The following is a 24693-nucleotide window of genomic DNA, read 5'->3' on the forward strand; positions in this document are numbered from 1 at the left end:
TTTTTTTTTTTTTTTTTTTTTTTTTTTTTTTTTTTGTTTTGTTTATTCACGTTTTGAGAGAGACAGTGTGAGCAGAGCAGAGGCAGAGAGAGAGGGAGGCACAGAATCCGAAACAGGCTCCAGGCTCTGACCTGTCAGCACAGAGCCCGATGCATGGCTCAGACTCACGAACCACACGATCATGACCTGAGCCGAAGTCAGACGCTTAACCGACTGAGCCACCCAGGCGCCCCCTCTTGTCTTTGTTCTAACCAGTTCCTGGATGATTAAGAGGACACATACACCACACCACCATCCTCAATAACAATCCCAGACCCCAAGCAAAGAGGAGGCTGTTTCTCCTTTCCTGTTTGAGTCTCCTAGACACTCTGCCTATACCTGCATTCTCTCTATACCTTCAACACACTTCTGCTCTCACTTCCTGCTGCTTCACTTTTGATTGTGCCCTTGCCTCCAGGTTAGGTCATACCTGTAATTTAAAGACTTCTTTTTCTTCCAGACTCAGAGAAGTTCAATGACTGACCTGAGGTTTAAAAATATGCTGACTCTTTAGTACATCAGTAGGATCAGCAGTTTTGCTGAACTATTATGTCTGTCGTAAGTACTAGCACAATTTGCTGCTGCTAAATCCCAAGGAAAGTATCAGATTCCCTCTCTCTTTTTGAAATTCATTGTTTGGGCCACATAAACATAGATGCATGTATTCATTTATAACATTTTTGTTGAATTTAATTTCTCTTCCCTCCTAGAGATTCTGAGTCATTTACCTACTGCATATGCCCCATTAGTGTGCCTTATTAGTCCTCCCTTAAAAGAAACAGAATTAATATGTATTGATGCACATGCAATATGCAAAATGTTTGGGTTCAGAGTTGGTGGCCAAAAAAGAATTCTTGAAATGTGTTCGGTGCAAAACAGTGATGTTATCAAAGCACAGGGACAGGACCCATGGGCAGAAAGAGCTACACTGGAGTTGTGAGTGGTGACTGATTACATACTATGGAGTTGGGGGAGGTAAAGTCAAGGGGACATTTCCAAAAGGACTTTCACAATGCTAAAGAGGATTCACAGAATCCTGGAGGTCTAGCTATTGCCAAGCTAAAGTTGTTTTTCCTTCTAGCAAAGTATTTAAATTAAGACAGTTGGGAGTTCCTGGAGAAATGTTCTACTCTACCTACCTCAAGTATTTGTCAATGGACTGCAGGTTATAAGGAAATTTAATTTGATCTACATTTTCTTCTGCCTTTGTTCACCATGTCTCATGGACTCCAAAATCCCATTGGAGGGGTTACAACATTTTGGCCATCATTCAGAACAAAATTTTATAAGTAATTATTAAAGAAAGAAGCACCCTTTGTTATTTTTTCAGAATTAAAAAATCTCTGTTCACCATTTAGATTGTGCTTTTTGGGGGGGGAGGGAAGAAATTTTAGACAACTATTTGAAAGACTTTGCTGGCTTCAAATAGGCTTAGACTGATATTCATTTGTACTTAAATTTATTTTTAGTTTATAAATATTAAATTTAAGAAAATGTATACATATTGTTAAAAAACAAAATTCAGCCAAGTAAATTTGAATATCTACTTGTCTTTATTAAACAATTCATGAATTAGGCAATACCCTATCTAGCAAGATCTATAAAAATAGAAAGGTTTTTAAAGGCAGGACAAGGGATTTATATGTAAACAGAAAAAAAAAGTTTTTTCAGGTGAGGCCACCTTCCTTTGGGGACAAAAGGTCTTATTAAGTGTATTATGTTATCTTCCTTTGAGTAATAAAGAGGGCCCATATGACAGTTTACCTTATTGTTACTGACCAGAAAATTCCTGACTGACCAATTGAGACTACATTTGGAGGGGGAGAGTATGAACTGCAATTAGGTTAGGTTTAAGCCCCAGTTTGGTGACTTGTCCTAAGTGATGCCATTTGGGGCCTGTGGTTTTCTTTTTAAACAATGTTAACGTGACTTTTAAGTTTTAACAAAACTCTGCATCTCAGGTACATTTTCCTTTTTTTGCTTTCCTAATTCTAAGATTCTGTATAATGACAATTCTTTATTCTTTGAGCTATAATTTAACATATATGTAATTTAAAGGTCAACAAACAATGTGGAAGTGATTTCATGTATTTTTCTTTCATCATAGAATTATCAAAAGTACAGTGTGTACAATAGGACATTCTGTCACCTGAGGATCAGTATCTCTTCCACCTGCCCTGACACTCCCTATCACCTGCTCTTGCTTGAGCTTGTATTCTTATCTCTGGTATTAAAAATTTCCATGTTGAAGGTCTGACTTCAGCTCAGGTCATGATCTTGTGGTTTGTGAGTTTGAGCCCCATGTCAGGCTCTGTGCTGACAGTTTAGAGCCTGGAGCCTGCTTCCGATTCTGTGTCTCCCTCTCTTTCTGCTCCTCCCCCCATTCACACTCTGTCTCTCTCTCAAAAATAAACATTAAAAAAAAATGAAAAAAAATTTCCATGTTAAAAACAAAACAAATTTTCATGTTGTTCCCTTTAATTACAAATATAGCTAAAAATGGTAATTATACATTTTCAATTGTTAATTTATTATTGGGAATGGGATAAATCCCAAACTTCCATTGGGAAATTTATTTGAGCCATAAACATCTCTCATGGCATTATTTACTCTGTCCCCCGATGAAAATATTGTGTGCTTTCTTAACTTTTGAGTTAATACAAGTCAAGAGAAGATAACATAGCTCTGCATTGACTTGCTCAGCTTGATATGCCCCGATTCGAGAGACCCCCGAAAACAAACCACCAGAGTCCAGAGTCAAAGCCAAGCGGCAAGGGTCGTTTATTGCAGGTTCGAACCCGGACCTCCGCGCACTCGTTACCGGTGACGCTAAGAGGTCCCGAGCAAGGATCTTACAGCTTCTTTTATAGACAGGCACAAACAAGTTAGGGGTTTTTCCAGGTTACAGAGCTGTTATTGGTTGATATTTAAATTTGAACACTCAGCAGAACTTGATTGGTTTCCGCCTTTTTTCAAACCACTCAGCAGAACTTGATTGGTTCCCGCCTTTAGGTTAGACCACAACCGGGCACACCCTGGCTGGTTCTGGGAATGGGGGGGGGGAGGTCTTTTCTTTGCAGTTGTGGGTACACCTGGTAATTTTTCTCTTAGTCTCTCAAGCTCAGATGCAGACAAGTGAGAAAATGCAAATCTTCCAAAGGTTTATTTTAACTGTGGGAGGAATGTATATTTTTCACGGTGTGTGTGTGTGTGTGTGTGTGTGTGTGTGTGGTTAACTTTGTAGAAATGGCTTGTTATGGCCCAAACATTTAAATGCATTGCATTTAAATGACTTCTAAAAAATGAAGCATTTCTTTTTATTAAAAAAAATTAATGTTTATTTATTTTTGAGAGAGAGTGTGAGCGGGGGAAGGGGCAGAGAGAGAGGGAGACACAGAATCCAAAGCAGGTTCCAGGCTCAGAGCTGACAGCACGGAACCTGACACAGGGCTCAAACCCACGAACCATGAGACCATGACCTGAGCTGAAATCAAATGCTCAACTGACTGAGCCATCCGGGCACTCCAAAAATGAAGCATTTCAGTACTGAATGCAAGATGGATTTTATTTCTTCACACAAAGTCTTAGAAAACAGAGAATGAGTTTTTTTTAAATGAGGTTCTAAGACTTTTAAAGCTCTCCACTTAAATCAAGCATGTTAATCTTTATCTACTACCATGATAGGCAATGTATCTAGTTTTCATAATAGCAGTATATTTACAAAAAGGAAGACTTTTCAGAATGCAAAAAATGTTCAGGAGTAACAAATGCTACATAGAATTCTTGCTTGCTCCTGTTCCATGTCCTGGTGTGCTCTTTCTTGGAGAGGTAACTGTTGGCAACATGCATCCTTGTGTGATTTGCTTTTTGTGATAGACCTTCATTTTGATGCACCAGTCCTTGAATTTAAGGTTCTTTGACTAATTTCTAAAAAAAATAAAATGCCAATTCACTAATTCCATGAAGCACAAAATGCTGTGTATGGTATTCTGTATTCTATTTTCAGAACTGGTTTGTTTCAAATTTGTGCTCCAGTCTATTTCCATTAAAATCAACAAGAATATGTTGGACTTAAGAGATTCCATAGACTGTTGCTCAGCCTTCACAGATTTCTTTAAGCCAGCTTTAATGGAAATGGCCCTCTGCTGGGCACTGAGGATATACTCCATTTAGCCAAACAGACTATCTATCTTCATGCAAATGAATCATTGAGAAAAGTAATGGCAAGGCATTTGAGTAAAGGACGAGGCATTTGAGTTGAGTAAAGTAAAGGCATTGAGTAAAGGACTAGGCATTTGAGTTGAAACCTGAAGATTAAGTGAGAGTTAACTAAATAAAGATGGAGAAAAGCTTTCTGAGCAGAGGGAAGCATATGTGCAGAATGGAAGAAACCTAGTGCATTCAAAGAAACTAAAAGAAAGTACAAGTGTTTCAACCTGCGCATTTCATACAATGGCTTTCGTCCACAGAACAGGTAAATGTCTAGTCCTTCTGCTCTTAAACCTATGCTGGGTATAGACCTATGAATCTGATCATCAGAGTTTTGGGGGAATTCTGTCACTTTTCTTTCTAGAAAATGTAAGTTGTTACCAAATGCCATTTGCATTAAATAAATCCTAAGGCAGAGTTTAATCTGTTTTATAAGTCAATGTGATGAAGTTTTGGGGTGATGGTGGGGTTCATGGGGTCTGGAGCCAATGGCCAAGAAAGAATTCTTTAAGATGTCTTTGGTGTAAAAAGGCAATTTTATTAAAGCATGGGGACAAGAATCATGGGTTGCACTAGGGTTGTGACGGGTAACTCATTATACACCCTCAGGTTGGAAGAGGATCAGGGATAGAGCAAGTCTGTAAGATATTTTGGAAGGAAGCTTTCCAGGACCTTGAGGGGCTAGCTGTTAATAAGGAAACACCACTTATTACAGTTTAATAAAACCTCAGTCCTGAGACCCTTCAGATATATATTGAGGGACCATAAACTTGGAGTATGATTGCCAACATACATCTTGGGCAGTTGAGATAAAGGAAGTAGACTTACAGGATCCTCGAGGTTGGGATAGTATTAAACCAAGGTTCTCTTTTGTCCCTAGCAAAGTGTCATCATCAAGGCAGCCAGCTAATAAAGGGAGGTCATTCTGCTGGTTTCAAGGACTTGCCAATGGGCTGTAGGCAGTAAGATAATTTTTCATTTGCCTGAGTTTCCCACATCATCATGGCAAGCAGTTAAACCCATTTCCTTTGTTCTTGGGTAGCCAGGAGTGTCCAAGGAATATCACACATATTCCTCCTACTTTTGCTCTCTACAAATGTTCAAGAAGTTTACAGGCCAATTTCATATACAGTGGGTCACAACCAAAATAAAAACAAATAAAATGACAATTTTCCTTTCTAAAATACCTTTCTCTGCTCCACTCCACACCTGTCTTGCTTCAAATGGTTTGGCTTATAACTGAAGCTATCAGGCAGATTGATTTTCAAAATCAGGCTTGTGACCAGACAGTAATTGATAAAGTTTTGGGGGTGATAGTGGGGTTCATGGGGTCTGGAGCCGAAGGCCAAGAAAGAATTCTTGAGGACGTCTTTGGTGCAAAAAGGTGATTTTATTAAAGCATGAGGACAGGACCCAAGGGCAGGGAAGAACTGCCCTGGGACCATGAAGAAAGACTGGCGGGGGAGGTAAAATCCAGGGGAAGTTTCCAATGAGGTTTTCAGATGCTAAAGAAGATTCCCAAGATACTGGAGGCCTGGCTATTTTCAAGCTAGGGTTGTTTTTCCCTCTAGGAAATCATTAGCATTAAGACAGTAGGGAGCTCCTGGAGAAACATTTTGCTCTGCCTGCTTCAGTATTTGTCAATGGACTGCAGGTAATAAGGACATTTAATTTTATCTGGCATTTCCTTCTGCCTTTGTTTCCCACATCAGTAATCAATACCAGGCAGATTATAGTCAGATGCAGAATATTAGCTGAAAACCAGCGAAGTCATAAAAAAACAACCCAGCAAAGTGGTGAAGAATGGAAACCAGAGAAGTCAGATAGGCTGAAAACAAATATCAGGTTTAATCTAAGACCACAGTAAACGCCATAGAAAGCTACTTCGCAGAAAACAGCTGCTGAGTTTTTAATCTTTTATGTTCGAAGAGATCTTAGTTAGTTTTACCCCCTAGGCATGATGTCTCATTCCAGACTAAATGAATTCCTTCTTCCCTTAGATCGGAATCAATTTTACCCCTCTAGCATAGTCTCTAAACTGGGTGGGTGGTGCCCTTCATGAAACCCCATATCCTCAGACAATCTCTGAGATAAATTAATCAGTCCTTCAGAAGATGGTCAGACATAGGCCTTATTATTTAAATGAACATTTCAAGGAAAATTTAAATTGTATAGAAATTTTCATTTGTTTAATAAGATAGACTCTTTTCCAAAGGATAAAAACCATATTGATGAGGGTTTTTTGGGTGATATTGGGGTTCGCAGGGTCTGGAGCTGACAGCCAAGAAAGAATTCTTAAAGACGTGCAAAAAAGTGCAAAAAAAGTGGTTTTATTAAATCAAGGGGACAGGACAGGAAGAGTTCCCCGGAACCATGAGGAGATACTGTTATATACTATGGATTTGGGGGGAGGTAAAGTCCAGGAGAAGTTTCCAATGAAGTTTTCAGATGCTAAAGAAAGAGTCCAAGGATACTGGAGGCCTGGCTATTGTCAAGCTAAGGTTGTTTTTCCTTCTAGCAAAGCATTAGCATTAAAACAGTAGGGAATTCCTGGAGAAAAATTTTGCTTTGCCTGCTTCAATTATTTGCAAATGGGCTGCAGGTTATAAGGAATAGTTCTATCTGCCATTTCTTTTTTCCTTTGTTTCCCACAGCACTATGGAGGGGTGATGTTGGGGCTCCAGGAAACAGAGTCTATAGATTTCTGGAGATTAGGCTATTGATAAGATTGTCTTTTTCTTGTGATTTACTAAGATACTTGTAAATAGATGGAGACTCAGGTCCTGCAAGACTATGATCTATCAGTTAACCATTTGTTTTTCCCCTTTCTTTTGTTCCTAGGCAGCCAGGAGTGCCTAAGATATATCACACATATCCCACCTGGGGGGAGGAAGAGTGTTTGCATCCAGTCAGCTTGCCTTATGCTCCCTTATCCTTATGATACTCTCAATAGGCGCAGAAAAAGTATTTGACAAAATACAGCATCCTTTCTTGATAAAAACCGTCAAGAAAGTAGGGATAGAAGGAACCTAACTCAACATAATAAAGGCCATACATAAAAGACCCACAGCTATTTTCATCCTCAATGGGGGCAAATCTGAGAGCCTTCCTCTGAAGGTCAGGAACATGACAGGGATGTCCACTCTCACCACTGCTATTCAACATAGTACTGGGAGCCCTAGACTCAAAAATCAGACAACAAAAAGAAAAGGCATACAAATCAGCAAGGAAGAAGTCAAACTTCCACTCTTCGCAGATGACATGATACTCTACATGGAAAACCAGAAAGACTCCACCAAAAAAACCTGCTAGGGATGATACATGAATTCAGCAAAGTTGCAGGATATAAAATCAATGTGCAGATATTGGCTGCACAATAATGAAGCAGCAGAAAGAGAAATTAAGGAATCGACCCCATTTACAATTGCACCAAAAAAACCATAAGATACACAGGAATAAACCCAATAAAAGAGGTAAAAGATCTTATGCTGAAAACTGTAGAAAGCTTATGAAAAAAAAAAGAAATGGAAAATAATCCCCTGCTCATGAATTGGAAGAATAAGTATTGTTAAAATGTCTATACTACCCAAAGCAATCTACACATTCAGTGTGATCCCTATCAAAATTACATAGACATTTTTCACAGAGCTAGAACAAACATATACAATGGAATATTACTCGGCGATCAAAAAGAATGAAATCTTGCCATTTGCAACTACGTGGGTGGAATTACAGTATATTATACTAAGTGAAATAAGTCACTCAGGGAAAGAGAAATATCATATGATTTCACTCATATGTGGAATTTAAGAAACAAAACAGCTGAACATAGAGGAGGAGAGAAGGAAAAATAAAAGAAAAAAAAAACAGAGCAAACCTTAAGAGACTCTTAAATATAGAGAAAAACCTGAGAGCTGGAGGGGAGGTGATGGAGTGATGGGTTAAATGAGCATTAAGGAAGGCACTTGCTGGGATAAGCATTGGGTGTTGTATCTAAGTGATGAATCACTAAATTCTACTCTTGAAGCCAATACTACACTATATGGTAACTAACGTTAATTAAAAAAAAAAAGATAAGACTGTTTTCCGTCCTGCTGCATTATACAGTGATCATTAACCAAGCAACTTAAATCTGCCAAATAATTTTAATGAGTAGGTTAATTAACCCTTTAATTTTAGCTGCTGCAAGATAATATTTGTGTCCAGTGTAAGATCCAATTACTTATGATTTCGTCATTAATACTTCTATTCTTTTAGACAGGAGAGCTTTTTGTTCTATAATTCCTCTTTAATAAGAAGTCAATTTTTACTAAGGAAAGAGCAAATGCAAGTGGATTAAGGTCTTAATAAACAATATTGACCAGACTATAAGAAAACTATGAATATAATCTGGAATGATCATGGCAAGCACCAGTATTTCTGATTGTGGGATTACTTCTAAATTGTGATGAAATTCTCTCTGCTTAACATAATTTAATATCATCTAGACTAGAATCTGAATAATGGCTTTTGAGACTTATTCATATTTTCTCCCAATATTATAGAATCTAATTGTTCATTGTAGAATATTTTTAATAATTGAAAAATTAAAATCATCCATGATATTATCATGTATCAATAATCCTTGTCCGCCATTTTGATGTAGATATTTTCAGTCTTCTTTTCTACTATGTCATTTTAGAGTATATAGCCTAAAAAAAAACTACCTAGAGTTTTTTTGTCAACCCTGTGTCAAACACATCTTCATGGCATTACACATTTTTCTGTTGCGTCAAGTAAAACTACTAGAATTAATTGCTCTGACATACCATAGACTTGTTCAAAAGTCAAAACCAAACAGGCACTGACAGGGTTCAGGATTCATTACCCCCAAAATATGGCACCATGGTATACTTAATATCTTAAGCTAAAGGAGACTGGAAAACAGCCAAAGCAGGAAGGTCATTCTGACCTCCCCCAATCCCCCTTGCCCTTTCCTGAAACAGACTTAAAACTCTCATGTGGAATGTATCCCTTCTGAACCAGGCAGAAATAAGACATTATTATCACCAGATATGGGGAATTTGGAAATGAGAATCTGTGCAAACAAACCTTGTTAAACTAATCCTTATTTTTCTAATTATTTCTTAAACATTTGCTACCTCTAGCCCAAACTCCTTTGTCCCGGTTCTTTACAAATATATTGTTTCCCTAAGCATAAAAGATATAATAGCTTCTTTCTCTTGTCACTTCTTTGGGTCTTCACTCTCCTGTGAAGGCTCCCATGTATATGTAAAAATTCAATAGAATGTGTATGCTTTTTTTCTGCTAATAGGTCTTTGTCAGTTTAATTTTCAAGCCAAACCAGGGGCCCTAAGAGGTTTGAGGAAAACTTTTTCCTCCACTATAGCACTGAGGTATCCTAGACATTTTAATTGATGATCACTGTGGGCCTCAGATTTTCCTTTACTTGAAAATTCTCCTATGATGTTTCTAGCCCTCACAGCTATTTTACCAATAGAATTCTATAGGGAATTATTGTATATAACTTTGAAAATGAGTGAAAACTGTAAAACTAATGGCAAAAATGTACTGTACTCTAGTTAGTAAATTTATTTCTTATAAAGATAAATAAAAAAATTATTTCTTATAAATATAAAGATCATGGTTCAGGTCATGATCTTGCTGTTCATGAGATCAAGTCCCGTGTCAAGCTCTGCACTGACAGCATGGAGCCTGCTTGGGATTCTCCCTCTCTCTATCTCTCTCTCCCCTCTCACCTCTCTCTCACTGTATATGTGAACTAGAATTTAATAATTAAGTGTATAGCAGATAGGGGAAGTCATGGTTCTCAATGTTAGAATGGAGGGTTACAGACAAGCAAGGGGAAAGGTTGAGTGATGCATGTGATAATGAGAGAGCTGGAGACATCAAAATGAACCCCTGTTGAGTTTAACACAGATTCAGATTGTAATGCCTGAAGTTCCAAAACCTCCCACAAAAGACCACCAGAGTCGTAAGTCAAAGCCAAGCGGCAAGGGTCGTTTATTGCAGGTTCGAACCTGGACCTCCGCGCACTCGTTGCCAGTGACGCTAAGAGGCCTCTATCAGGGTTGGTACAGCGTTTTTATAGACTGAGACAAATAGCACAGGGGAGGTTTCAAATTATGAGGGGCCTGATTAGTTGGTTTTAAAGTAAGGACATTTGTTGTTCTCTGATTGGGCGTCCTTTGTCTGTCCTTTGGCGGGAAGGCTTTGTCCATTACTTGTGGCGGGAGGAAAGGGGGAAGGGGGAAGGGGGTGGGGGAGGAATGTGTTAAGCAAGCAGGTTTACAGAAGCGAGAAATGCCGGTTAGTTTATGTACAATCACTTATTCTATTACATACCAGACTACATTTAGGAAGTTTTACAACTTACTCTATTACATAGCGAGTTACATTCAGGAAAGGTTTCACAATACTCGTAGCAAACAGACTTCTCAGCAATTGTATATATATATATATATATATATATATATATATATATTTTTTTTTTTATCAAAGATCCATAATAAGCAGAAAAGAGAACTTAGCTTTAAACTAAGGCAGGGCTGTTGTTTGGATTTAAAGCTGTTCTTTTCAAGATGAATACATATAGAAATACTTATGGTTATTTATACAAAGTCGGGTTAATATACACATATATTTTTTGCTCTGACAGCTATGTGGGTCTGGAAACAATGGTACCTCAGTAGCAACAAGCCCATCTAGCAAGCAAATTGTTTTTTCCAATATTATCCTCCAATAAAATAAGCCAGGTCTCTTTAAAGCAGTGGCTAATTCTAGTGCTGGAGGGAGAAACACACAGGATGAGCCTGGAGGGTTGTATAATATCTGAAAATAAGGAAGTACTTGAAAAACTACAGCGATGAGAGTATTTAAAAAGGACACAGAGGGGCACTTGGGTGGCTCAGTTGGTTAAGTACTGACTTTTGATTTTGGCTCAGGTCATGATCTTGCTGTTCATAGGATCAAGTTCAATGTCAAGCTCTGCAATGACAGCATGGAGCCTGCTTGGGATTCTCCCTCTCTCTATCTCTCTCTCTCCCTCTCACCTCTCTCTCTCTCTCTCTCTGTCTCTCAAAATAAATTTTAAAAAAAGGATACAAAAGCCAACTGAAAGAGCTCCTATTGGCCAAAGATGAAACAATTTGAACAACAAAATAAATAGAGTAGTAATGAATTATAACCCAGAATATAATATGAATATCTGAGTATATATTTATAAAAATAAATTATTAAAGAAAGAAAGAAAGAAAGAAAGAGGGGAGGGGAGCGAGGGGAGGAAAGAAAGAAAAGAAATGAAGGAAAGAAGGAAGGAAGAAAGGAAGGAAGAAAAGAAAGAAAGAAAGAAAGAAAGAAAGAAAGAAAGGAAGAAGAAAGGAAGGAAGGAAGAAAGAAAGAAAGGAAGGAAGAAAGAAAGACTGAGAATAAACAAATCTCCCATGCAGAGAATTTCAAATAATTTTTGTAGATGTTCTGTTCTCACGTAGGTGGAGTATAATTACTCACTTCTTAAGGGTAGTTGCACATAGTGACCCTTCCAAAGATTTCAGTATAAAAAGGCAGAAAAGAAATAGTACAAAAACCTGACAAGTACCACCTTAATTCATGTGGTCCAGGTTCACATCATTAGTGATGTCATGTTGATAATATTTACCCTTGATATGACATGATGAGAACAACACACTACCTCTGTAGTTGCCACATAAAAACTCATAACCCTACTGTAATCATGGGGAAAACGTCAGACATATTCCAACTAAGGGACATTCTACATAATGCCTGACCTGTACTTCTCCAAACAGTCAAGGTCATCAAAGACAAAAATTTTCTTAGGAACTGTCACAGCCTGGAGGAGCTAACAGAGACATGATGGACATGATGACTATATGCAGCATGGTATCCTGAATGGGATTCTAAATGGAAAAAAGGCATTAGGTGAAAACTAAAGAAATCTAAATAAAGCATGGACTTTAGCTCACAGATTGTGTAATTATCATTTCATTCATTGTTAAAAATATAACATAGCAATATCAAGATGTTAATAGTAAGGGATATTGGGTTTGTGGTGTACAGGATGTCTCTGTACCCCTTTGTAACTTTCTGTGGTCCTAAAACTATTGTTAAACAAAAAATTATATTGATAAATAGATAAAACTAGGATCAGTTATGTTTCAATAAAGTGTTAAAAATACAGAATAAAATTCTAGAAGTCCTGGAAAATATTTAGCATTTACAATCCATTGAATATCCAGGAATCATATATATACATATGTATGACACTAGCTGTTCATAACAAAGTCTTTCAATTATTTTCCAAATCTCCACAGAGAATCACGAGTTTTTTCAAGATAACTAAATAAATAATGACATTTACACACCTCTAGTCATGCATATTCATAATTCTTTCTTCATTCTGACCTGTGAGAGTAAAATCTAAATGCAAATGTCATGCTTTTCTGATTAAAGCATGCATAGTTCAAGCTCTTCAGTTATCAGATAAGTGTATTCCATCTTCTGGGAAAGTGCTAAATATGTTGTTCCAAATTATCTTTAGACATTTAAAATGGTGACTCCAGGGATCACTTCATTAGTAAAGACTTTTCTAATGAATTCAAAGGGATATTTTTGCACAATGAGTAAATGGAAAATGCTTACTTGTCCTTTACCCAGGGAAAATAAACTGAGATACAGAGGTTGATATACAGTAATTCAATTTTCATCGAGTTTTTTACCTGTGTTGACAGGGTTGAAGAGGCCAAATTACTTGTCACATCACAATGATCCCGTTGGGATTTCATTTAATGAAGGGTGAAGCCCTCTTAAAGATTTCTGAGCAACTACAAAGTGACAGTGTGAAGGCTCAGAAATTATCCTTTTCATTTAATGGCACATGTTATGGCTCTCTAATATAGTATGCCTGCTGGAAGTGTTTACCATAAGTCTATTCTGTTCACTACAAATTTCTGAAGGATTTTTAAAATTTTCTAAAATATTTAAATATTTAGAGCAGGTCTTCAGTGAGTTGCAACTAAAATTTGAGTTGGGAAACCACCTATAAGCTGTTCTACATTCTTTGCAGCCAAAGTCAATTACCTAAAAATATTTACCAACCACCTTGTAATAAAAATTCCTTTGCTGGGTAGGAAGTACGCATTACATAAACTATGAAATCAACAAAGAAGGTATACAGATGGCAAATAAGCTCATGAAAAAATGCTTCACTCTGTATGTCACCAGGGAAATGCAAATTAAAACAACAGGGAGATACCACTATACATCTATTAGAGTAGCCAAAATCCAGAACACTGACAACACCAAATGTTGACTACCATGTGGAGTAACAGGAACTTTCAGTCTTTGCTGGTGAGAATACAAAATGGCAAAACCAGTATGGAAGGTGGTTTGGCAGTTTCTTACCAAACTGAACATATTCTTGCAATACAATTCAGCAAGAGTTGGAAACATGTCCACACAAAAACCCACATGTGAATATTATAGCAGCTTTATTCCCAGTGCCCAAACCTAGAAGCCATGATGTCCTTCAAAAGATGAACAGATCAATAAAATAGTATATAGGGATGGTAGAATATGATTCAGAAATGAGCTACCGAGCCATAAAAAGGAAATTTAAATGAATATAATTTAGTGGAAAAAAAGTAAAATTTGGTGAAAAGTCTACCTACTGTATGATCTCTCTAAATGGCATTCTGGAAAAAACAAAAATTATAAAGACAGTAAAAAGTTCAGTGGATGCCAGGAGTTAGTGGGGAAAGAAGGATATAGACATGTGGAGCACCTAGGATTTTTAGGGGCAGTGAAACTACTCTGTGTGATGTTATAAAATTGGATATATGACATCATACATTTGTCCAAACCCACGAAATGTACAACATCAAGAGTAAACCCTAAGTAAGCTATGGATTTTAGGTGATTATAATGTGTCATTGTAGGTCCTTCAATTTTAACAAATGTACCACTCTGGTGAGAGATGTTGATAATGGGGGAGGCTATTTCTGAGCGAGAGTGGGGAGTATATGGGAAGTCTCTGTACCTTCTGCTCAACGTTGCTATAAACCTAAAACCGCTCTAACCGCTCTAACCATGTTTTATTTTTTATTTATTTTTATTTTTGTATGATTATTATTTATTTTTCAGAGAGAGAGAGAAAGAGAGCTCAAAAGGGGTAGGGACAGAGAGAGGGAGACACAGAATCCGAACAAGCCCCAGGCTCTGAGCTGTCAGCACAGAGCCCGACGCGGGGCTCAGACTCACAAACTGCGAGATCATGATGTGAGCCAAAGTCAATGCCTAACTGACTGAGCCACCCAGGCTTCCCTAAGGTGTATTTTTTAAAAAGAAAGAAAAAAGCACAGAACATTAATTTTTGCTGTGGTTATTTGGGTTAAATGACTCATTGGCACAGACATGCCATAGACTAATGATACACTGTCTATGATATGGTTGAAAAAAGATTCCCACAGGCCTTCTTTCCTTCAGACCAGGGTCTGCAACCATTTTTGGTGCCATTAATCCTTTTAACTCTGAACTCTTTCTCAGAAGAATGTTTTTCAGGCACAAAGTTTAAAAAAGAAAAGCAATTATATTGATACAATCATCAAAATATTGTTAAAAAGAAATTTGTTACAGTAATATGTATGCTATTTTATTAAGACATTAAATGATAATTCTTAGCAACAAACATAATAACTATTATATCCTTGAAGTAATCAGGAACATAAATATTGTTTCAATATATCTACAAAAACTATAATTTAATATGAAAGTGTATGGGATTTCTAGGGATAAAATAGCAGATACTTCAAATACTGTGTTGTTATGTTTCCCTACTTCATAACTGAAGACAAAGATAGATTTCATTTATGCTGCACTTCTTGTATTTCCTCTGACAGAGGAAGCTTCTCACTGAGAAAACTTGTATTCATTGCTCATCTTTCCTCTAATGGTCTTTCTCCTTACATCTCTACTGATTCTTACTTGCCCTTCACATCTGAGCATCAGTTTGTCTTCCATGGAGAGGCTTTCCTTAAGCCCTAAAACCAAAGTGGCAAATCAATTACTTCCTATACATGACCCTCCCCTAAATCCCCTGCCTCGCTCTCTTGTTATTCCTCAGTAGGTTTAGTCCTCTTTCACCTCAGTATCTCCAGCACTTAGAATGTTCCCTGGCATGTAGTAGTCACTCAATATTTGTTGAGTGAATGAATGGCTGATATCTTTCCACGTGTGCCCTACAATTCACAGCTGCTTCCTAAATGTATAATGTGATAATTCAAGAAGACTAAAGAGGAAAAAGGAAAAGAGGAAAAAAAAAAATCACCATGTCGTTATCAAGCTCTCCAGTAGGAAACACCCATTTAGATATGTGTATTCCCACTCTTTGTACTTTACTTCAGAGTTAAGTCCAAACAATTATATACTAAAAATGGCAACACTGTGAAATCCACATATATCTTTATGTGCATTTTCTCTCTTTAATTTGGCTTTTACTCAAGGGTTTAAAAATACATCAAGAAATATGAAAACATTCAAACTCCTTGAAACCATAATTCTCCTTTTATAAAATCAAAGAAGCAACAATATAGAAAAAACCTTTCTGTGTGTAGATGATCATGGCCTTATGATTGATACCAGAAAAAAAAGAGAAAATAAATCCAGATAATACAGGAATGTTTGAATATAAGGAATATATAGAGAGCAGAATGTGAGGGAGAATAATAAATTATTTCTATAAAGGATTTTCAATGAATAATTTTCTTATGTTATACTCTTGAGTGGAAAAAGCACAAAAAATTGTATACATAGGAGAAAGGCATTATATACCTATCTATCTATCTTCTATTTTTTTATGTACTCATTTATTAACCTAACAAAATAAGAAGCATGTATAAATACAAAGAAATAGCACCAACATTTTTAATGGTCTTTGGTTGGTAGAAATACAGTTGTTTTTATCTTCTATGGGCTCCTCTTTAGAATTTTTTGAATTTTTTGAGTCTATAGTATTTTATAATGTGAAAATAAACTTAAGTCAGAGGCAGTGCTAAGATGTTTATGGGTCACATCTTTTTCACTGCTCCATTATTAATGTCATCTGGCTCTGAAATGGTGTCGCCTGAAAGAGATAATGAAAGTCTTGAGTTTACATATTAATTTACACATCGAACCCTTTTGGATGGAGCCCCTGAGGAAGAATTCCAGCAGAGGGTGTCTCTGAATGGCCAAAAGATGACATCAAAGCAGCTGCTTCACCATGTGTGTTAAACTAAAATGCGTACCCAGGAGATTCTTGGACAAATGGAATTCATGCTTCTATATCTCAAAGTTCCTAAACCATTTTTCTTACATCTGTTTCCCTTACCCTTTAAGACTTCAGTTTCTGAAATTGTAGAAGTCTTCTTTTCTATCCCTTGGTCTATGCTTTTAGATAATAGAGAGAATTAAAACTTATCAGAAGTGAAATTGAGCAAATGCTAAAAGCCTGGACTCCAGTTATTTCTGTATAACTGTGTCTTCTCTTGAGCCCATCTGCAATCTAATAGCCCATGAGTACTGAAATGTCTCTTTTGAAGATTTAAGATGTACTTAAACTGGGCTTATAATTACTGACTCCTGATAATTCCTAACTGAGAAATGGAAAAGATGTGAAACTTAAATCAATCCATCTGTAGAACTGTTCTCAATCACTGACAAATTGGGTAAAAGTTTTACATACAAAAACTAAAAAGCTACAGTTTGGTTGTTTGATAGAACATATCACAAAATATCTTCCACTAGTAGGAAAGAGAAATGAGCTTTAGTTGTGGAATCAGATCAATAGATCAGTACAATGAGATCAGTGCAGGCTTTGCCTGTAAATCACACGAGAATTTCTTTAAATAAGAATTTTTAGAATTTTAGAATTTTAAGAATAAGGCACCTGGGTAGCTCAGTCAGTTGAGCATTGGACTTCGGCTGAGGTTGCAATCTCATGGTTTGTGGGTTCAAGCCACATGCTGAGCTTTGTGCTGACAGTACACAAAGAGATTTTCTCTTTCCCTCCCTCCCTTTTTCTATCCCTCGCTCTGTCTCTCCTTCTGTCTCAAAAATAAAGAAACAGTGGGGCGCCTGGGTGGCGCAGTCGGTTGAGCGTCTGACTTCAGCTCAGGTCACGATCTCACGGTCCGTGAGTTCGAGCCCTGCGTCCGGCTCTGGGCTGATGGCTCAGGGCCTGGAGCCTGCTTCCGATTCTGTGTCTCCGTCTCTCTCTGCCCCTCCCCCGTTCATGCTCTGTCTCTCTCTGTCTCAAAAATAAATAAATGTTAAAAAAAATTAAAAAAAATAAAGAAACAGTAAAAAAAGAATGTTGGGTTATACCAGGTCTACTGAATCACCAGTGTTCAAAAGAATATTTGATTTTTAAACAGCCCACAGATGCTTCTGATACTGTCCATACACAGACTAACACTTGAGAACTACTAAAGTAAATGATCTTTAACAATCAATAAATTCATTCATTCATTTATCCACTTATTAGTTCAATACTTACTGATAAACAAGTATGTGCAAGGCACTGGAAATTCATTGAGAAAAGGACAAACAATGTCTCTGCTTTCCCATGCATCAAGTGTCTTACACTCTGCCCTAGGGTGTTCTTTGATGTGGAGGAGCCACGCCAACCTGAGACAATGGGAGATAGCAGTTCATGGGTAAATGATCCAGTTCCTGCCCTTCAGGAAGAAAATTCTGGGAGGTATTTATACCCTTCTCAGGAACTTTTGGCAGAATTAAGACACTGTTGCCCACTATGGTAGTCTCTATAACACATCCTTATATTTACTTTTTCTCCTTCCCTGTCTCACTCTTTCTGATTTCCCACTTCAGCATAATGGGATCGTCTCCCAAATAAACTAAGCCCAAGAATTTATTTCAAGAGCTGCCTTGGGAGAATCCAAAGGAGTCCTTGAGCCAAGGCTGCCAGTCAAAGGAGCACCATATTTCCCAGGAATGGTCCTGCCTTACTTCTTCTTCCTGCCAGTCATTGACTAACAGCAGCTAGTGGGAAGTGTAGCGTTGGAACAAAAACTCACTGATGAATTTCAAACAAAGCATTTGAATCTATCTATCTATCCATCTATCTGTCTATCATTTATTTATGTATCAATCTATCTATTGAAAGATATTTACTATAAGGAATTGTTTCACATGATTGTGGAGGCTGAGAAGTCCCAAGATCTTTAGTCAATGAGCTGAAGACCCAGGATAGTAAATGGTGTAGTTCTAGTCTGAATCCAAAGGCCTAGGAACCAGGAAAACTGATGTAAGTTTCATTTTGAAAGTCATAAGGCTCAAGATCCAGGAAGGACCAGTGTTTCAGTTTGAGTCCAAAGACCAAAAAAACCCAATATTACCGCTCAATCAGTTAGGCCTTCCAATGATTAGATGGGACCTCCTCACATTAGAAAGGGCAATTTGCTTTAGTCAGTCTACTGATTCAAATGTTAATCTCATCTAGAAACATCTTCACAGACGTACCCAGAATAATATTTAACTAAATATTTGGGCAGTCAAGTTGATATAAAATAAACCATCACACATGTCTAGATTTAATTTGCCATTCTGCCCCTGTAGAATCTAAATGGATTCAGGATAGTTACTATAGATTTTAGACTAGTGTAGGCTTACCTAAGTAGATCTGGTTTCACCCACTGTACCAAATGTGGCATTATTGCTAAAGTATAAACATTTTTGAGAGAGAGAGAGAGAGAGAGAACACGTTGCTATGGGTGCTATGTGCCAGAAGTTTATTTATCACCTGCCTCCTATAAACCCTTACTCTAACAGTGTGGGCATGATGATGCTTTGGTTGTCTGCGTATCAACTGAGACACTGTGCTCAATATTCTTTGGAATGTCTGAATATTCTTATTTCCCCAAGGTAAAACCACCTAAGTAAATAGCCATAGGTTCTTTTGGGGGGAAAACTGGGGAAATTTTCACAGTATATCCTTGCTATGGTGTTTTTATATTGCTTCCTCTTAGTAAACCAACCAGCTCTTCGGTCGGTAGGTTCTGGATTTGAAAACAGGCTTATGTCTGGGATCTGAACAAGAGATTATGACGTTTTACCACACTGAGTCTCCTGTCTTCCATTCCTACATCCTTTCAGTTGTTGATATTAACCTTTAAAAATAAAATACTTGCCTACTTTTCTGTAGGGACAACCGTATTCCATTAGTCATCTTCACAAGTCTGTGTGGGTTAAGCAAAACCCTCTGGATGTCTTTGTTGGCTATCACAGAAATTGTTTGACAGTTAAGTATCACCACTTGGCCTCTATTTCTTTGGGACCTCATCATCTTCATGGATATTAATGAGCTCAAGTCTATAAGTTTTTCCCCTACAATCAGCCCTGGCCTGCAGAGAGCTACTACTGAACTTGGTTATGCCAGTGATCCCCCTCATACCAGATCATTTCTGACATATTTGATAAATAGTGCGTTCTCTGAGCCCTTCCATGGCACACAATCCTTGGGGGACAGGGTATCTTAATTTACCTAATATACCTATTCCAGCTGCCCATTTTCCCCAATCTATTTTATTCCTTCCTCTACCATCTTCCAGGGCAACTCAGGCATTCTACTTTGTTCAGCACTGGTCGAGTTTCTTTAGACTTCGAAGGACCATCTTAGCAGGGAGTTTGTCCTATTTCCCGAGGACTTTGCCAAAGTTTCAAGTGTTGTATTCTGAGAAAGTGTTCTCAAGACAAAGAATTATTGCTTCTCTAGTCTTATATTCTGCCATTTCCATCCAAATACATTCCCAGGGGTATTCTCCTGGCTCCTGTTAAGCAAGCAAAAACAACTGCCATAGTTAATATTGCCAGGGTTCAAATTCTAGTTCCATCAGTTTTGTGCCCTTGGGAGAGTTACTTAATTTTCCTATGACTCAGTTTCCTCATATGTAAAATGAGGATGATATATTAGTTCCTGTCTCTGAGAGTAATAATGAGTATTAAATGAAATAATATATGAAGTGTCTAGCACCATATCTGCATACAATAAATACTCGAGAAATATTAGATGCTTGCAGTGTAATTGCCTTTATATAAAAGCTGGGCTTGGCTACCCTATCTATTTGGCTACCGTACATGAGGTACTGTGATATGATAGTTTAACCACCGATTGAAATACTGGACTACAAAATAAGCTACTAATAGCCCTACTCTAACTCTGTGGTGGTTTTAAAAAATAAAAGCTGATATTTGTAATTTGCAGCAACTTTTCAAAGTGACACTGTTCTAGTGGTGTCTTTTATCTCCCAACCCTTTGTAGCCAACTTTCATTGTGGGGGAACATGATGATTTTAGAAGCGTCTGTCAGCTTTCCTCAGGAGTTAGGTATTTTCACTTGATGCTAAGGCTGCGAATCATGAACTGTCTGTCTCTTTTAGCTCATGATGAGCTGACCTTTTCCATGCAACAGAGCCTTCCGGTTGTGTGTCTTTGAAGATTAGACTGAGAACTTGGGCAAGATAGTTCTATCAGGAAAAAGGTACAGATTGCATGTGAAATGACAGCCCAAGAGCAGAGAATGTCAGGAAAAAAAGTTATGTACCCTCTCTACATATCCAAAAGGGGGCATATCCATAACTAGGATTTCACTAAGTATTTTGAATTATACTGCAAGGGAGATAGGCATGGGAGACACACAAAAGTGTACCCAAACATACCTTAATGCCACTGCAAATAGGACTTTGTTATTTCTAGATGCAATGGCACTAGCTAAACTGAACTCAGATGGAGTCACTAGGCAAAAGGGTGGTAAGGACAGTGAGGCTTCTGGGAGACTACTAGGGCAGGCTTGCAATGGAAATACTAACAAGATGAACTGTGGGTGTTTCCAGAATTATTTTTGAGGGCATATGAGCACGTTGGCTATATTAGGCCTTTAACAGTTCTACACTCAACAGATAACAGTTCATTCAGCATATATTTGAGGGCCTACAACACACACTTTTGTTAAGAGTATCTGATGACATTCACACGGTTTTGGATCTCAACTATTTCCCAGGAATGCGACTTCTCTGTGATTGGGTTCCTTCACCTATGCAAACTTAATTATCCTTCACAGAATTGTTACGAAGACTGAATGACCTAATACATGTAAATTGTACCTAGCATATGATACACTTTCAATAAATGCAGTAATTAATTTCATTACGATTGCTCCTTTGGTACAAAGCTCTGAATAAAACTTGGTTCATACCAATTGGGGGCTTGTAAACTGTCAAAACTGATAACAAACTAACAGTGCAACCAGTGCTCTGGTATAGTAGAGCACTTTAGAACTCTCTTAGCCGGGGTAAGCAGACGGCTTAATGGATCTGCTTTATGAGCAAGAATGAATGTGAGAAGGAAAAAAAGTAAAGATAACATTTTGAGAAACAAAGGAAGTTGAATGTTTTGTGTGTGTGTGTGTGTGTGTGTGTGTGTGTAAAAGAAGAAAACTATTGTTAAAGAACATCCACACAAAGTTGTCAGAAATTGGAAGGCCTTTCCTTTAAAGGGGTCTACACAGAGACAGCACTTTGTGCATATAGTACCATGCACAATTTATGTGTTTTATCAGCATTATAAAAGGTAGTTTTTCTTATCTTTTACTAATTATCAACTGTGGGGGAAAAATTCTTCTCCAAATTGTAGCTGTAATTTAGGAACTGAGACATGGCTGTAGAGAAACTTTGCACTGACCCTTAAAGACGTACCGAGGAAGCCAAAAAACTAAGAAGCATCTCATAACTCAATCTGGCACGGTCCGTGGCTTTTAATGGCACTTTGCAAAAAGAAGCGTAATGTTTTTTCCTGCGCTGGGCTCTCTGCCAAGCAGCCGAGAACATTTGTATATTTATGTGTGCACCTAAATCAAGATGCCTTTCTCAGGAGCTGGAAGGTGCCACCAGGTCCTTGGGATCTTGCAAGTTGATCCTTTGTCCCAGACCTCCTGGTGGTCCAGATTATATGCAGCAAGCCTGGGAGTATCCTGGGGACCAACTCTGTCAGTCTTGAAAGGCAGACTGAAAATACGTATTTATTAAGGGACTGAAAATATGTATTTCTGCCGGGTCCCGCTCTCTGCTCTCCTCACCCGTTTCTCTATCTTTGGAGAAGACGGAAAGCTATTTTTATTTTTTTTATTTATTTATTTTTTTTTATTTTTGGGACAGAGAGAGACAGAGCATGAACGGGGGAGGGGCAGAGAGAGAGGGAGACACAGAATCGGAAACAGGCTCCAGGCTCTGAGCCATCAGCCCAGAGCCTGACGCGGGGCTCGAACTCACAGACCGCGAGATCGTGACCTGGCTGAAGTCGGACACTTAACCGACTGCGCCACCCAGGCGCCCCCGGAAAGCTATTTTTAAATTGCACCTTATGATGGAAGACACTCTGGCAGGCCTTACTGTTCCCTTCAGTTGGGCCTTTTTGATGAGAATACTGTCAACACTTGTGACCGAAGAGTTAAAGTTGTTTCTCCAGTAAAACGGGGAGCAAATTAGATATCTTTTTTCTAACTTGTTTATTGAATTTCAATTTATTTATCATTCAATGGGACACATTCACTTCATATTTTATTTTGGTCACCTAGGGTTTTCTCCTTCTCTATTACTAGTTAGAGGGGAAAGCTCAGTGTTGTCCTCATAACGTCTTTCCAGTTAGGCAAGAAGGTATGAAAGGATGTCCTGTTCATTCAATTCTTCTCTTCTTTTCTTCCTGGGCTATCCTTTCAGTGCTCCAATTAGAAAAATATTTTTAAACAACCTTTAGTTGTCAAACTCATGCTTTCATTAATGCATTTGCTCAATCAACAAATATTTACTGAATACATATTTTTTTTTTTTTAAATAAGACAGGATGACCATACAAGCCACCCTTGATTTCTGTGTGTGTATATTACATGTGTGCTTATGCTGGGGCCGAGAAAGCAAGTGTATATGATAAAGCAAACCACCATATTCTTCAGCTGTTTCTATAAACCACTCCCGCAAAGTCATTGATCACTTATTCGACAAGTTTTCTTGAAAATCTATGCTGTTCTGGACACTATTTTAGGCACTGGGGTTGCAGTGCTAGACAGAAACAAAGTCCTTGTTCTTAGGCAGCTTACATTCCAAGGGGAGGGGGTGGGGCAAATGGAGACAAGAAATAGCTAAATAACAAAATGCAGTATAATCGGTCAGATGGTGAAAATGCAAAGAAAATGAGAGCAGCATAATGGGATAGAGTGTGATGGAGATTTTATTTTATTTATTTTTTATTTACTTATTTAAAGTTTGTTTATTTATTTTGAAAGAGAGTGTGCACACAAACGCACAGGTAGGGGAGGGGCAGAGAGACAGAGAGAGAGAGAGAGAGAGAGAGAGAGAGAAAGAAAATCTACCAGCACAGAGCTCAATGTGGGGCTCAAATTCATGAACCATGACATCACAACCTGAGCCAAAATCAGGAGTCCAAGGCTTCATTGACTGAGCCACCCAGGCACCCCAAGAGAATTTATTTTAGAATGGCTGACCAGAGAAAGGGATACAGCTAAGGTGACATAGACTGCTGTACGGAATGGAGTGAGATCCCTCTCCAGTCTCCAGGAATTATTCCTGAGGCTGTGATGAGCAAAGTTATGCATGGCTTAACTATATTCCTGTCTGAGCTTTCAGAGAATGTGTTAGCAATGGCTCTAATTGCTGGGTAGCAATATTTGGCACAAGGGTCACCTCTCCTGCCCAAGAAGGGAATGTAAACTCTGCTTGGGGAAGAAATAATGATGCCTGTCAGAGGATCCCAGCCCTGGCCAGCCTGCAGAGCCAAATGGGGGGGCAGAACGAAGCTGTGTAAATTACAGAGGACACTCATTCTTGAGAATTTCTAGTCTCTTCCAAACACAGCCTAAATTCATTTATTATCTCAGGCTCCTGAATCAAAGCTGTGAGAAGGGAACATGTCAAGATAGCAATGGAACAAGATAATGGGTGTAAAATGACAAAAAACAGGAAACCTCTTCTCCAATGATTCCAAATGATGTCACAAAGAAAACAGAGTCTGTTAAGCATGTAAAAGGCAACCAAAACTGCAGTTCAGCACCTATGAAGTGACTTATTAACTTTGCCTGCGTAAGGATTCTGGTGAGTTACTGGCAGAAATCATACCCAATTAGCAAATTAGCAGGGTTAGGAGTGGATACAGTGAACTGAAGCAATGAGATCTTTAAGTGACATAGTTTCGGTTAATGCTTAGCCAGGAGGCACCTCACTTACGTAATCATAATCTTTATTTCAGACCAAGGAAGAACATAGAAAAGAAATAGGCCCTTAACAACTGAATAACTGCGTTCTGTTCTAAATTATAAGCTGTTTTATACAGGATATATTTTAT

The sequence above is a fragment of the Herpailurus yagouaroundi genome, unplaced genomic scaffold, assembly GCF_014898765.1.
Source record: "Herpailurus yagouaroundi ecotype Mexico unplaced genomic scaffold, PumYag 29, whole genome shotgun sequence".
In the NCBI taxonomy this organism is placed as follows: Eukaryota; Metazoa; Chordata; class Mammalia; order Carnivora; family Felidae; genus Herpailurus; species Herpailurus yagouaroundi.